We start from the raw sequence: 15,352 nt of genomic DNA, 5'->3' as shown, positions 1-15,352 counted from the left end.
CGTGTCTTTACAACAATTTTTTTCCTCAACTGACTGAACTTTAAAAAAAAAAAAAAATTACTTAAGACACGCCATTAGGGGTGGCGTGTTTCCCCTCCGAAACCCGCCATTCCCAATGGCGTGTTTGTTTTAGTCCATTTTTTAATGAAGTTTCTTTCCGTACTCATTATAAACACGCCATTGGTAGTGGCGTGTTTTAGGTCCAGAAATCCCGAGTCTACGTGGACACCATTTTGACAAATATTTTCAAAACCGACCCAAAACGACAAATATTTTATTTTTGACCATTATTTCAAAAATGGATTCGCTCTAAGGACACACATTAGAAAAACCCTATAAAAATGATGATATCTGTATTTTGCAAATGACTTCGGTATTTGATTTATTTTGTTCCATTTTTTTGACAAAAAAAATAGGGACGTACTAAATCCCGCACACCATTTTACTAAATCCCGCACATTTTCTCCTATTATTCCGAATGTACCCTCCCATTTCTCACACCTACCAAATGAAAAACTGAAAAACTCCCAAGAAATAAACATCATCTCACCCGTCCCCTTCCAATCACCCTCCCCCATCACCTGGCCACCCTTCCCAACGTCGAGCTCCCATTACACCGGCCGAACAGGTGAATTCCGCGTCAACAGAGACATTGTACTCCGACGATGGCGACGGTGATAAATATTTGCAGCAATCAAATCTGGAAAATGCTTCTTCAATTGATCCATCATCAATAAAATCAATCAAATGGGTTTATATTTGTAGCCTTGCAATTCGCATCATGTTCAATTGGCAAAAAGGTTTGCCGTTTCATTTGAATCCACCTATTGACTATCAAATTAATCCATCAATTTAGTCCCTAATTGTTAAAAAACCATTTTTTTTGTTTAAAAAAAACATTAATTAAATCAACTAAAGACAATATTAACAAAATTGTTGATAAAACGGAAAAATTACATGTGGGATGTGCGAATTACAATTATAAATGTCGAGTTGTTAATGAATTGGTTAAGTTTGTGGAATAGAGAGGGGGATAACTCTTTTTAGATTTTTTTCTACTATGAAGGGTAGTTACGGAATAGTAGGACAAAGTGTGTGGAATTTAGTAAAAGGGTGTGCGGAATTTAGCAATTGCGAAAAAATAAGGAAATGAATTTAAACCACACAAAATACTACAATTGAATTTGGATGACACAAAAGTTTCTAGAGAAGAAAATAGGCAACAAAATCCGACTAGATAGAAAAAAGAAATAGAAAACAACACAACTAAAATAGAGAAAAAAAATATTTGTGAGATTTCTTTTCAAAAAAAGGTGCAACTTCCCTTTTTGATGAAATTTGGTACAAGTCAAGGCTTATGTAACAACACAAATTCTCATTGAAGACATGACATATTCGTTACAAGCTGAAGACGGATACCATTTTACCTCACAATGTACCCACTTTTTCTCTCTCTGCAACACTATTCATGTGGTCCCCTTTCTCCACTAACCCATTTTGTTACCATTTTATCTCACAAAATATCCGTCTCAAATGGTAACCCGTCACAAGGGAGACCAATTGATGTAACAATCCGTACACAATACTGTAACAGCAAATTTTGTATTGCGATAACTGAAATACAAAACAAGGAAACAATTATATTTTATTAATAAATATCAAAAGTGCGTGTACAATCTCTAATGTATCCTCTGATTCTAATATGCCGTAAGGGGTACGTGTACGGGGTACACGTGAGGGGTGCGCGTGTAGACAAATTTAATTGCTCTACGCGCGATGTAAATTTGATTTCTTGAGAGGGTCGCGATGACTTGAATCTCTCTTGAAGGTTTGAACTTGTGATTGAATCTTCAACGCAGGCGGCACGATTTGATGTGCTTGTTGACTGCTTGCAATGATTTTGACAGAGAGGATTTGTAGGAATTTGTACCTTGTTCTCTCCAGCTCCTTTGCAATTATGAATTTCCAACCCTTTGAATGAATAAGAAGAGCTCTATTTATGAATTTCAATTCCCCTTATTGGACTTTGATGGTCACAGGCCCATTTGTGGGTTTATAAGCAACCTTGGCCCAAATTTGATTCTTTCTGGGTTTAGTGATCCGAATAACTCCTTTTGTAATCCGAATCGACCCACATTTCATTTAATCGGGACAAATTAATTAAATTAAGTTAAAATTTAGTATTAACTCAAAATAATTAATTTATTTTATTTATTCGGCACATTAATAAATTTTCCGTGCCTACAAATTGCCCCCTCGGGACCTTGTCACGTGCGCCTTTTTTGGTGTCTTGACGTGGCGAGGTCTCGATACATTTTGCTTTGACTTGGAAGTCGATGATGAGCGCCCTAACTTATCACGAAGGGCTCCTCCACTTGGCTTGACTTGGAAGTCGATATTGAGCACCCTAACTTGTCGTAAGGATAACCTTTTATCTTGTAATGTCACCCTGTCATTATCTAACTTGGCGGGTGAATTTGTGTTCGATTTGGAAGGCGAGTCATACCCACACTCGTCGTAAGGGTAGTCGCTTATAGAATTCTTTCGACGTTACCCTGTCATTATTTGACTTCCAGTCGTGAGAGAGAGCTCATTTGAATTTTTTCTTGACTTGGAAGTCGAATGGCGTTCCCGAACTTATCGTAAGGGTAGTAGCTTCATTTTAATTTGTATGACTTGGAAATCACCGACAATCAAAATTTACTATAAAGTTAACCCGTCATTTCAGAGTCACAATTATTATCTGACTTGACGGATGGATTTTTTTTGTTTAACAATTTGAACATCGTTGTCAACTTACAACTTAACAACTCCAGCCCAAATAGTAATTATAGGCTCAAAATCCATTCTAGTAGCCAAATATACGTCAAATTCCATGTGTAGTTGTGAACTACTCCGTATTAAGGAAACACGGATCAAGTGTCGGCCTCTTTTTTTTTTTAATTACTCCTTTGTCAGCAAGCTAAATAGGGTTAGAGAAGAAACCCAATTCTATATATACAACGACAAACAAGTCTCCATGCTTACCAAAGCAACTTCGTTTTCTCTGCTCAAAATTTAGAAGAACACAGGTATGCTTGATGTTTGTTTATTCCTTCTTCTTTTTCTTGTATCATTGGTATAAAACCATCCTTCTTCTAAGCTTAAAGATTTGAACTTTTATCAAATAGAGCATGTTATTCTTTGCCCATCGCTAAATTTTCTAGCAGCACATGACACCATACTCTTAACTTCTTTGCCTTTCTTTATATATATGACACAGTTCCATTGTTATCGAATATCGTCTTGCATTAAATCCTCCGTGTTCATCTTCATCGTGTGACAAATCCGACTGCTTTCGGTAAGTTTTTATTGCCTTTTCTTCTTCCCTGCTCTTGGTTTTGCTGTTTTTTTTTACACCACATCGTCCCCTGATTTCGTGAAAAACAGAGCGCGTGGACAGCCCCTGTTGTCGACCAATTTTACATCATGGAGAATGATCTTTGACCCTAAAGCTTACCATATTCACAAAATTTGCAGTCCCACGATTCCGAAACATCGAATAACTCGGATTTTCGTTATCGTTTGACCCCCCAACGACCTCAGCAAAGACCGTCTGAAACAATCACCCTTTATTTTGTATGCGTCATGTAGCTTTAGTTTGCCATGTATGTGCATAATTTTACAACATATTGACGATACTTTCGATCGAATTCAATTCCTTAATGCAGATAACTATTTGTTCCGGGTTTTCAACTTTTGCGACGATACGAATTAAGAGCCACTGAGGTATGTGCATCTCGTCTTTCTCGTCTTTCGATTCGGCAACATCCTCTTGTCATCTCACAGCCTTACTGACGCCTAAGTCTTCTTTTGAACTTTGATCCCACTCGAACTCCTCTTTTTTTTTTTTCAACCTTAATTGATCAAGGCTAAATTCCGCTGTGAATTGACTGAGCTTTTATAACGAGTAAAGCATATAAACCGTGGTAGACGAAACTTTATTGTACCGGAAAATCAAATTGATGCGACGAAACCATCGACGTCTCCTTATCCTAAAACCGGGTCGTTGATACTGCAAATTACGTGGCTAGCATTGTCGAATTGTATATCCTATAGCAGTGATGACGACGGGGATAGGAATGAAGGCGTGGCATATGAGAGTTAATGGCGTCGTTTCACACTCCCGTGAGAACCAGCTGAAGGAAATTTTATCATATTTGGGATGACTTATTTTATTTGGAGATGATGACAAAGCCTTATCTTTTCATTTGATTTCATTTGATGAAGCATGACAGCATATCACAACTTTCAAGGTCTTCTTTGATTTTTGCTAATAAATTCACCAAGCAGGAGGATCGATCAACTAGCCAAATACTAGACCTCTTATCAATTTATTTTTTTTTCTATAATTTGTTTGTCTTATGCTTTTGCTTTTGGTCCCCTTGTTTGTCCGTGGTTTATGCAGGGATTTATGTTGCATCTTTTTAGCCAAGCAACTTCAATTTATCAATACTTCACGCAAGACCATCGTATTTGTTCACCGTTGAAGACTTATTACTTCAGACAATATTTCAGCCTCCAGTCGAGTTGTCAAGGTGAACCCATTTTGGGTCATCGCGACACACTTTTGAAGACTTATTGCTTGTTAGGGTGAACCCATTTTTTTTTGGGTCATCGCGACAGGTTGTGTCAGGGTGAACCCATTCGGGTCATCGCGACACAGTTTTGAAGACTTATTGCTTGTTAGGGCGAACCCATTTTTTGGGTCATCGCGACAGGTTGTGTCAGGGTGAACCCATTCGGGTCATCGCGACACAGTTTTGAAGACTTATTGCCTGTTAGGGTGAACCCATTTTTGGGTCATCGCGACAGGTTGTGTCAGGGTGAACCCATTCGGGTCATCGCGACACAGTTTTGAAGACTCATGCAATGAACCTCCTTATGAAGACTATTATTTCATTATCCTCTCCCCATGAGACCTGCCGGATGAATACAATTCTTGATTTGATGTCCCCCCCTACTTGTAAAAGACTTCCTCATATTCTCTATACTTGTAGTTTTCCCTTTTTTTTTTTTTTTTTTTTTTTTTTTTTTTTTTTTTTTTTTTTGCAGGGATGCAACTCGCAATGGACCGGACTCGTCGACTCCAAGAGAGTACGAGTCACTCCTGGATGGGTTATCTTGGGTTCCCTTTGGATTTACCATGCAATGAACTCGCTCGTCGATTGTAAGGAAGTTCCAAGCCTTTATGTGCCAGATTGCTACATCATTTCATCACCTGTATGCGATGTGACCCTCTTTGTTAAAGATCTATCCAAGGCTAAACGTGAAGCAAATAGTGTAAAGACCCAGCTCAAGCGGAACTCATCATCGATTAACATGGCCTTGCTTTTATAACCTTGCTTGATGATTGACTGTAATTTTAGCCGTACACACTTTAAACTCTTGCGGGCCGGAGTAATTATTTCGCTGAAATTTTTTTTTTTGGTTTTTTTTTTTGGGTGTGGCTGCACTTGAACAAAGTGTTTGCTCAAACTGCCTACGTACTCGCAAAGCTACCAAGATGACAACTTGCAAGATCAAGCCAACGTAGTTCAAGAGAGGGATTTTTTTTGTTTGGAGGTGTGGCTGCACTTGAGCTACATGTTCACCCAAGTTGCCTACGTACTTGTGAAGCACAAAGTATATTTCACAAGATCAAGCCGACGTAGTTCATAAAGGAAGGAGTATTTTTTTTTTTTTTTTTTTTTTTGGAGATTTTTTTTTTGAGATTTTTTTTTCGTTTTCTTTTTTTTTTTTTGTTGTTTTTTTTTTTTTTTTTTTTTTTTTTTTGTATACGCTTTAACCTCTTGCTTAGGAGCTTGGACTTGCGCTTTACGCTCTTGCTTAAGAGCCTTCACTGTTGGGATTTAAGAATAGTAACGCTTCAAAAACTTCCCATTGATTGGGCCTACTCGAACGCCGTCTTCATCCACGATTTTGTAAGCACCATTTGTATAGACCTCCTGTACCACGTATGGACCATCCCACTTAGAGGTGAACTTGCCAACTGGCTTGTGAGAGGTGATGATTGGTCTTCGTACTGCAAGGACGAGGTCTCCTACTTGGAAAGAACGAGGGCGCACCTTTTTGTTGAATGCGCGTGACAACCTTGCTTGGTAGCACTGGAGCTTTTGTTGAGCCTCTAATCTCTTTTCATCGAGAGCTTCCAACTCTGCTAATCGCAATTTGTCATTCTCATCATCTGTGAGTCCCTCCTGAATAGCAATGCGTAAGGAAGGAATTTGCAACTCCAAAGGCAACACGGCCTCCACTCCATACACCAACGCATACGGGGTTGCCTGAGTAGGTGTTTTGTATGTGGTACGATATGCCCACAACGCCTCACCAATTCTTTCATGCCAATCTCGCTTTGACTTTGCTACTACTTTTCTCAACAAATTGCAAAGAGTTTTATTAAAGGCTTCAGCCAAACCATTTGCAGAGGCATTGTACATGGATGACTTGTATTGTTTGAACTTGAATTTTTCTCCCAGACTTGTCATCGATGGTTGAAAAATTGTTTCCCATTGTCGGGCCAGTGATACGTTGAGGTACACCATATCTCAGAGATGATTTGGGTTCTAATGAAGTCCACAACATTTTCTTTCTTCACTTCCCGTAGTGTGATGGCTTCGCCCATTTTGAGAAGTAGTCGGTGGCGCGAGTATATACTCGTGTCCATTTGAGGCCTTTGGAGTAAGAGGTCCCACAACATCAAGTCCCCAAACTTCAAAGGGCCATGAAGAAACAGTAGGATGCAACGGCTCCGGCGGTTGGTGTATGAAGTTTGCGTAGAACTGACAGGGTTCACATTTTTTCGCAAAGTCCATACAATCTTGCACCATGGTTGGCCAGTAATACCCCATTCTGTTTACACGATCATGAAGTTTAGGCCCAGATTGATGAGCACCACAAATGCTAGAATGAGCTTCATGCATGGCTTCAGTAGCTTCGTCCTTGCTTAGACACCTCAACCATTGGCCTGAGAAAGAACGTCTGTAGAGTGTCCCTTTATAGTGAATGAACTTTGGAGCACGTCGACGTATTTCTACCTTGTGTCTGGGATCATCGGGTATTTTTTGGTGGTCCAAAAAATCAATGATAGGTTGACGCCAGTCATCTTCATCAACTGTGTAGACGCATATCATGTTGGTTGTATCTACATTTTCCTCTTCTTCAAGCAATGATACTACCCAACGATTGCAGACTGGGACTTGCATAGACTCTTCGCCCCAATGCCAAAGTGGTCGCAAGATTAGCAAGCGCGTCAGCCAACTTATTGGCACTCCTTGGCACATGACCAACATGGATGTCCTCAAGTTGATTCAACAGTTGTAATGCCCGTTGATGGTAGGGAATCAAGTCTTCCTTTTTTACTTCATATTCACCAAGGACTTGGTTGACCACCAGCTTCGAGTCGCCGTAGATGTCCATATCTCTAACACCTATTTCGATCGCCATTTGGAGGCCGAGTATGAGAGCTTGGTATTCTGCCATATTATTTGAGCACAACTGAGTGAGCGTAAAGGAGTATGGCATGAGATGATTTTGTGGAGTTACGAATACAACTCCGGCTCCAGCCCGTCCTCCTTCCTCGCAAGACCGTCAAAGTACATTTGCCATGGAGGTAGGACGTCCACATAGAAAATTTCTTCTCCGGGAGGTCATCTGAAATTTCCCACTCTGCCGGCACCGGATGATCAAAAAGAAGTCGGCGATAGCTTGGCCTTTGATGACCTTTTGAGGCACGAACACCAAGTCATACCGCTAAGTAACATTGCCCATTTCGCAAGTCTTCCGACAAGACCGGTCTTGAGAGTATGTACTTGATTGGATCGGCTTTTGAGACCACGTGTATGGTATGCGCCTGCATGTAGTGTCTCAACTTCTGGATGGCGAACACCAAAGCAAGACATATCTTCTCTATGGGCAAGTAATTCAACTCGGCTCCAACCAAGGTACGACTCAAGTAATAGAGTGCTCTCTCTTTACGGTCTTCAATTTCTTGAGCACACATTGCCCCCAGTGAGCGTTCTTGTCTTTGCGATGTAGAGGACAAGTGGCTTTCCGGAATTGGTGCCCCCAACACCGGTGCACCGGCCATGTACTTCTTGATGCTATCAAAAGCATTTTTGCATTTTTCATCCCATTGGAATGGAGCATCCTTTTTCATGAGATGGCCGAATGGTTGGCAACGTCCCCGCTAGGTTAGATATGAACCTTCGAATGTATGCCAAACGTCCTTGCAATCCGCGCAACTCTTTTAACGTCTTTGGTTCCGGCATTTCGTTGATGGCTTTAATTTTTGTTTGGTCAATTTCAATGCCTCTATGCCTAACCACAAACCCCAAGAACTTCCCAGATGTGACACCGAACGCACACTTGAGTGGATTCATCTTGAGTTGACATTTTCTAAGTCTTTCAAAGACGGTTCGAAGGTCTTTGATATGGTCTTCTCTTTTCTTTGATTTGACAACCACGTCATCAACATAACACTCTATTATTTTATGCAGCATGTCATCAAAGATCTTTTGCATTGCGCGTTGGTACGTAGCGCCAAGCATTCTTCAATCCAAACGGCATGACCGTGTAGCGAAGATCCCTTTTGGGGTTCGAAACCTGTTGCTTCTTGATCTTCGGTGCCATATGTATTTGATTGTAACCAGCAAGACAATCCATGAATGAGAGGGCTTCATGACCAGTGGTTGCGTCAATCATCAACTCAGAATCGGCAAAGGGAAGTCATCCTTCGGGCATGCATCATTAAGGTCTCTGAAGTCGACACATATGCGCGAGCTTGTCCATTCTTCTTTCTGACTGGGACAATGTTTGCTATCCAAGTAGAATATTTGACTTCTCGAATGAAACCCGCTTCAATAAGTTTATTGACTTCCTTTTCAATTTCGGTACAAGCTCCGGCCTGAAACGACGTTGAGGTTGCTTTTTGGGATTGGTGCCTTTCTTGATTGCTAGACGATGAACTGCAATTTTTGGGCTGAGTCCAGGCATCTCTTTATAGCTCCAGGCGAAGACATCTTTGTACTCAACCAACAACTTGTAGTACTCCTCTTCTTCTTCCTTAGTCAGTAGAGCACTGACATAAATGGGCCGAGGATCTTCAATAGTTCCCAAGTTGAGTTCTTTGAGTTCATCTACAGTCGATTGCCCCCCGTCTTCGAGTGTTTTAGGGGCTTCATCCGCCTCAACTTCTTCATTCTCGTCAGGTATCTCTTCTACTGTGATATGATATGACGACGTTGTAACTTCTAAATCTCCTGGCTTCTTTACATCAGAGGGACGTGAAGAGGAAGGAATAGGCTCAACATTTTTTGACTGGCCTGTGAGAACTAGTATGCGCCTCCTTGCTTTGAGTGGCTCATGCTGGATGATATCCACTACTTGCATACGCTTCATGCGAGATGGTATTGCGCTTCTCAAATCATCGCTTACTCTTACTTCTTCTTCATTTTGTGTTGCAAAAGTTGAGAGAGGACGACCCTCACCACTATTCCTCTTGAGAGCCCCTAGTCGACTGAAGACTGTTTTTGATGGAACACCCAAGCGTTCATGTATTGCGCCCTTTTTTTTTATGCGCAACGAAGGTGTTGACACTTTGACCTTACTTTCTCCTTGATTGCCAAGCCTAGCAAAGACAGAAATGTGTTTGGTTGAAGAATTTGGTCTCCCTAACCTTGTAAATATAGAAGGACGACACTTCTCTGCAGGTGGACTTATTCGATCGAAGACTGAAGATGGATGCATCTTTTCCTCTCCTTCTTCATTTTCTTCGACCTCTTCTACTGTGATGTGCTGAGAAGATGCAGTAGCCCCTTTTCTACGAGCACCAATCTTCACAAAGCAGAGACTCATATCCGAGGCCGCCCCCGGTCACCATGAAGTTCCCATCTTGCTTGAACACTTCATGTTGCGCTTTGTTAAGACCGTACGGCTCAACTTCTATAACTTTGCCGAGAGGAGTCGGATTTGTAAAGTCATATCCAGCCTTCGCAAGTAGCTTGTAAGCATTGGAATCAAATATCCCCTTATTTTCCTCACTTGATGATTGATGGATGAATGACGAAACCATTCGGAGGAGGTCTCACAATCTTCATTTGAGATGAACTTGGTAGAGGTGTAACGACTTTGGCTACCCATTCTCGCTTGAACACCGTACTTGACTTTTTATCCTTAGGCTCTATCTTTGGTGTTAGACACTCTGCAAAAGGACTCTCCCCATCTTTGCGGCGAGACTTCGGGATGTAGCGTAGATCGGTGGTGTAGTTTTCTGCGGCGTCTCTTGCTTCTTGGGTGACGCAACAGAGTAGTCGTTCTGTTGACCTTGTCTACATCTTTCTTAACATCATTTTCTTTAGCAAGACTTGCAGCTTCATCTTCTTTGATGATGTTCTTTTCCCGCTTACCTCCTTTTCCCGTTGAAGAGATGGTGGTTGGCATGAATTCACTGGAAGTACCATTTTCTTCAAAGAATTTTGCATCAGCGAAGAAAGAGTCGACCTTAGAGAAAGGTTTGGCGTCTCCGTCTATTTTCCTTTCGCCACCACGATAATATTTCAAGCATTGATGGAGGGTTGAGGCGACAACTCCGTTTTCGTGCTTCCAAGGTCGTCCCAGCAATAGTTTGAACGATGTCTTGCCATCCATGACATGGAACAATGTGTCGGAAGAAAGATCACCCATGGTAAGGTTCACACGGATCATGCCAACCGCACGCTCCCCATTCAAGTTGAAACCATGAATCATTGTTCGACTACTCGAGAGTTCATCCATTGTGATCCCTAATTCATTCATGGTGGATTTTGGCATGAGATTGACTCCTGAGCCTCCATCTATTAAGATGCGCTTGACCTTTTGCCCCCGGATGTACCCCGACACATAAAGTGGCCTGTTGTGAGGCTTGGATCCAAGAAGTAAATCCTCATCTGAGAAACTCAAAGCTGCATTGCAGGAGACACATCCAGTTGATTGCTCAGGAGGCTCGCATTTTTCCTTCATCTTGCCTGCGTACAATTCTGGCTTCTCAAGTCCTTGAATTATCAGCTTACGCTTATCTTTAGGTAGATGAAAGATTTGTTTCCACCCCATGTTTGTAGGAAGGGCATCGAGAGCAGCCACTATTTCGTTCTCTTTTTTTCGTAATGAGACCGTTTGTGGTGATACCGCATCATCTAGGCCCCTTTCCTCATTTTTCTTTTCATCGTCGCCACCTTCAAAGGCCGAGATGGTGCACGCAGTAACCTTGTTCATGAAATCTCGCGGGAAGAATTCTTCTAAGGTGACGGGACTTGGTGGTTCTTGTTCCAGCAAATCAATTGGCAAGACATGTGGTTTGACAACTATTTTGGACTTTTTCTTTCCCTTCGTCTTGCGAGGTTTCGTCTTCTTTGATTGTTTTCTTCGACGGTGAACAGTTGCGGCTCGCCTTGTTTGTTTGTTTCTTTGACTTTTTGCGCGTAACCAAAGTCCAACCCTCATCGTCATCTTCATGCTTCTTTTCCTCGTTCTTATCCTGAGGAGGTAGTATTTCTTCCAATGACGTTGGAGGTAGTGACGACAATGACCCTTGGATCTGTAATGCCACGAAGCTCAAAACTCCCGAATTGCAACATATACACACATTGTCCTTGTTGTATAATTGGCTCGTCCGGTTGCTCCAAGACTACAGTAGTTTGATTTGTAGTTACTGTGTCATCCAAGTCAAGAATGATCTTCCCCTCCTTGGAGAGCTGCATGATCTTCTCCTTGAGTGTTATACACTTTTCAATAGGGTGACTCACCAGCCTGTGATAACGACAGTAATTGGGATCGTTTCTCTTGTTTGCTTGCTCGGGGCGCTTCGACTCGGGCAATTGTATAACCTTCTTCTCTAAGAGGTCATCGAGCATTCCAGACAAGTCAGAATCTGGGAATGGGTATTTCTTAGCCTGCAACTCTTTCAATGTAGGCTTGTCTCGTTGGTAGGTGTAAGAGAATGACTCTTTCTTCTTTTCATACTTAGGCTTTGACGAGATTTTGACAGGTGCACTGCTGGTTTCGACGACCATTGTTTCCTTTGTCGACGATTTGGAGTTCTTATCAGTTTTCTTGAACTCCTTCTTTTCACTTGGCACCTTAGAAGAACTTGGTCGAGCACTACCATGTTCTTTGATTGTGATCTCCATGTCATGGGCGCGGGTAGCCAGGTCTTGGAAGCTCTTTGGCATGATCCCTTTCAGGATGTAAAGAATGTCCCATTTCATCCCGTTGACGCACATTTCAATCGCGACGCTTCACTTAAGCGATCCTTACATTCCGGACTCGCCGCACGCCACCGTTGATGTAATCGACGACAGGCTCATCTTGCCATTGAGATGTCTTTGTCAATTCGCTCATGCCGACGACACGTCCTGGTGTCAGAGAATCTGTTGAGGAATTCATCTTCCATGTGACCCACCACAATTGACTCGAGTCCGATTTGTGTACCGCGAACGCGATCCCTTTGAGCGAACGAACGAATCGCTTCACCAAACGATCACCTTCTTTCCAAAGATTGTTGCATGTCTCGACGAAGTGGGCGATGTGTTGCTTTGGGTTCCCTTCCGTCGAATCGTTGAAATTTTGGAGGCCGATAGCCGATGGCATGCGCAGACTGTCAATCCTCTTAGTGTAAGGCTTGATGTAGCGTCCACTACTTGTCGAGCTATCATCCAACTGACACTTGATCGTCTTGGCTATTAACTCCTGCAGCTTCTCTTCAGTGAAGTTGCTGATCTCATTCTTTGGCTTTTCCCTATCCTCGCCAACTTCTCTATCGCTATCAACATCCCTATCGGTGTCACCATGCTCGCTCTCGACCTTCCCGTCACGAGTGCCACCACCTCTTTTTGGAGCTCATCAATTTTCTTGTTCTTTTCTTCACTCTCCTTCATCATCTTTTCAAGGAGATCATTCATTTTCTGCATTCGATCCTCAAGAGTATCGCCACTTATCACCATGATCAAGCAACGTTAGGAGTTGAGGTTTCTTTCTTCTTTGGCGACGCTTTGGGTTTGCATGGAGAAGCCTTCTTGTCAACCTTAACACTTCTAGTCTCCTCGCGTGAAGGAGAAGAGGCGGCCAGAGCGCCGTAGCAAGCGGCAAGCTATGGAGGCGACAGAGAACTTGTGCGGCCTAGTTGGGACGTGTGCGGAGCGTAGACTCAGCAAGCGAGCAGATTGACAAAGCACCTTCTTCGCCATTCCTCTTGTGGAGATGCTAACCGATCGCGTAGCGAGGGGAGGTAGCAAAGAATGGGGTACCTGCAGATATCTCGCATAGGTCTTCTTGGATGGACTGGAGGAGATGCTTTGCTTAGTAGACATCTTCTTGTTTTGGTAGACTTGAATAAAACAACAGTAGAGATGAGAGGTAGAGATTTTCACGTCGGGTTCACCAAAATTTGTAACAGCAAATTTTGTATTGCGATAACTGAAATACAAAACAAGGAAACAATTATATTTTATTAATAAATATCAAAAGTGCGTGTACAATCTCTAATGTATCCTCTGATTCTAATATGCCGTAAGGGGTACGTGTACGGGGTACACGTGAGGGGTGCGCGTGTAGACAAATTTAATTGCTCTACGCGCGATGTAAATTTGATTTCTTGAGAGGGTCGCGATGACTTGAATCTCTCTTGAAGGTTTGAACTTGTGATTGAATCTTCAACGCAGGCGGCACGATTTGATGTGCTTGTTGACTGCTTGCAATGATTTTGACAGAGAGGATTTGTAGGAATTTGTACCTTGTTCTCTCCAGCTCCTTTGCAATTATGAATTTCCAACCCTTTGAATGAATAAGAAGAGCTCTATTTATGAATTTCAATTCCCCTTATTGGACTTTGATGGTCACAGGCCCATTTGTGGGTTTATAAGCAACCTTGGCCCAAATTTGATTCTTTCTGGGTTTAGTGATCCGAATAACTCCTTTTGTAATCCGAATCGACCCACATTTCATTTAATCGGGACAAATTAATTAAATTAAGTTAAAATTTAGTATTAACTCAAAATAATTAATTTATTTTATTTATTCGGCACATTAATAAATTTTCCGTGCCTACAAATACAACCCAAACACAGACACCAAACCACAACATGCTAAGACGATGGTCTTTTGAACTTAAAGTCATCTCCTATAAATTTAGTTCAAATTATAAAGTCCAGTTCAGAAATTTCAAAACCTTTGAGTTAGTTGAGATCCTATAAATTTAGTTTAGAAAAATTCAAATATTATATGTTCAGTTTATAAAAGTTTAGTTCAATTCAAACTCACCTTCCTGCACGTTCAGATCCTAAGTTCATTTCAATTCATATAAGGCCCTGTTCTTTTGGATTTAATTTCAGTTCTAATAAGTTCAGTTCAGTTCAGCTCTATTAAGTTTAGTTCAGTTCAGCTCCATTCAGTTCAGTTCAGATCAGTTCAGTTCAACTCAGTTCACTTCAGAGTAGTTTATTTCAACATTAACATTATTATTCTTATTGTTATCATTATTATTATATTAATTTTTTTTACTATTGTTATTATTTTATTAAAATTTATTTTTAATATTTATTACTCTTTAGTCTCTCCGTACCAGACCAAAGGTAACACTTACTATAAATGGACGTACCACACCAAAGGTAACATTCCTTATTTGGCCCACCACATTACCAAGTTATCCTTATACCCATTTGATATTTACACAAAATGCCATTACATACCCCACCTACCAACCCATAATTAAACCCACAATTACATACCCTACCTATTTTTTCCCTCTTTACCCTTACTTTTTCCACTTTTTCTTAAATATTCCATTTTTTCCTACGTTACCTTTGGTGTGGTACGGAGGGAGTATATTAGTATTTATATTTATTATTATATTATTATGATTAATAGAAATATTAGGGTATTAATATTTATTAATAATAATATTATTATTATTATTATTATTACTATTACTATTACTATTATTATTATATTGTTATATTATATTTATTATTTTATTAATATATTCATTTTTATTAATATTATTAATAACATTATTATTATTATTATATTAATTAATTACTCTGTATTATATTACATCTATTATCATTATTATTATTATTATTATTTATAATATTTATATTATTCTTATCATATTTGTTTTTTAGTTATTATTATTAATAAATTTTATTATTTAATAAATTATAATATTATTAATAATATTATTTATATTACTAATATATTATTATTATTATTATATTTATTATTATATTACTATTTTATTTTTTATATTACTTATTAGATTATTATTATTATTATATTATAT

This window comes from Silene latifolia, chromosome 5 (genome assembly GCF_048544455.1).
Source record: "Silene latifolia isolate original U9 population chromosome 5, ASM4854445v1, whole genome shotgun sequence".
Taxonomy (NCBI): domain Eukaryota; kingdom Viridiplantae; phylum Streptophyta; class Magnoliopsida; order Caryophyllales; family Caryophyllaceae; genus Silene; species Silene latifolia.
The sequence above is the reverse complement of the archived record's forward strand: the minus strand, read 5'-3'. Positions refer to the sequence as shown.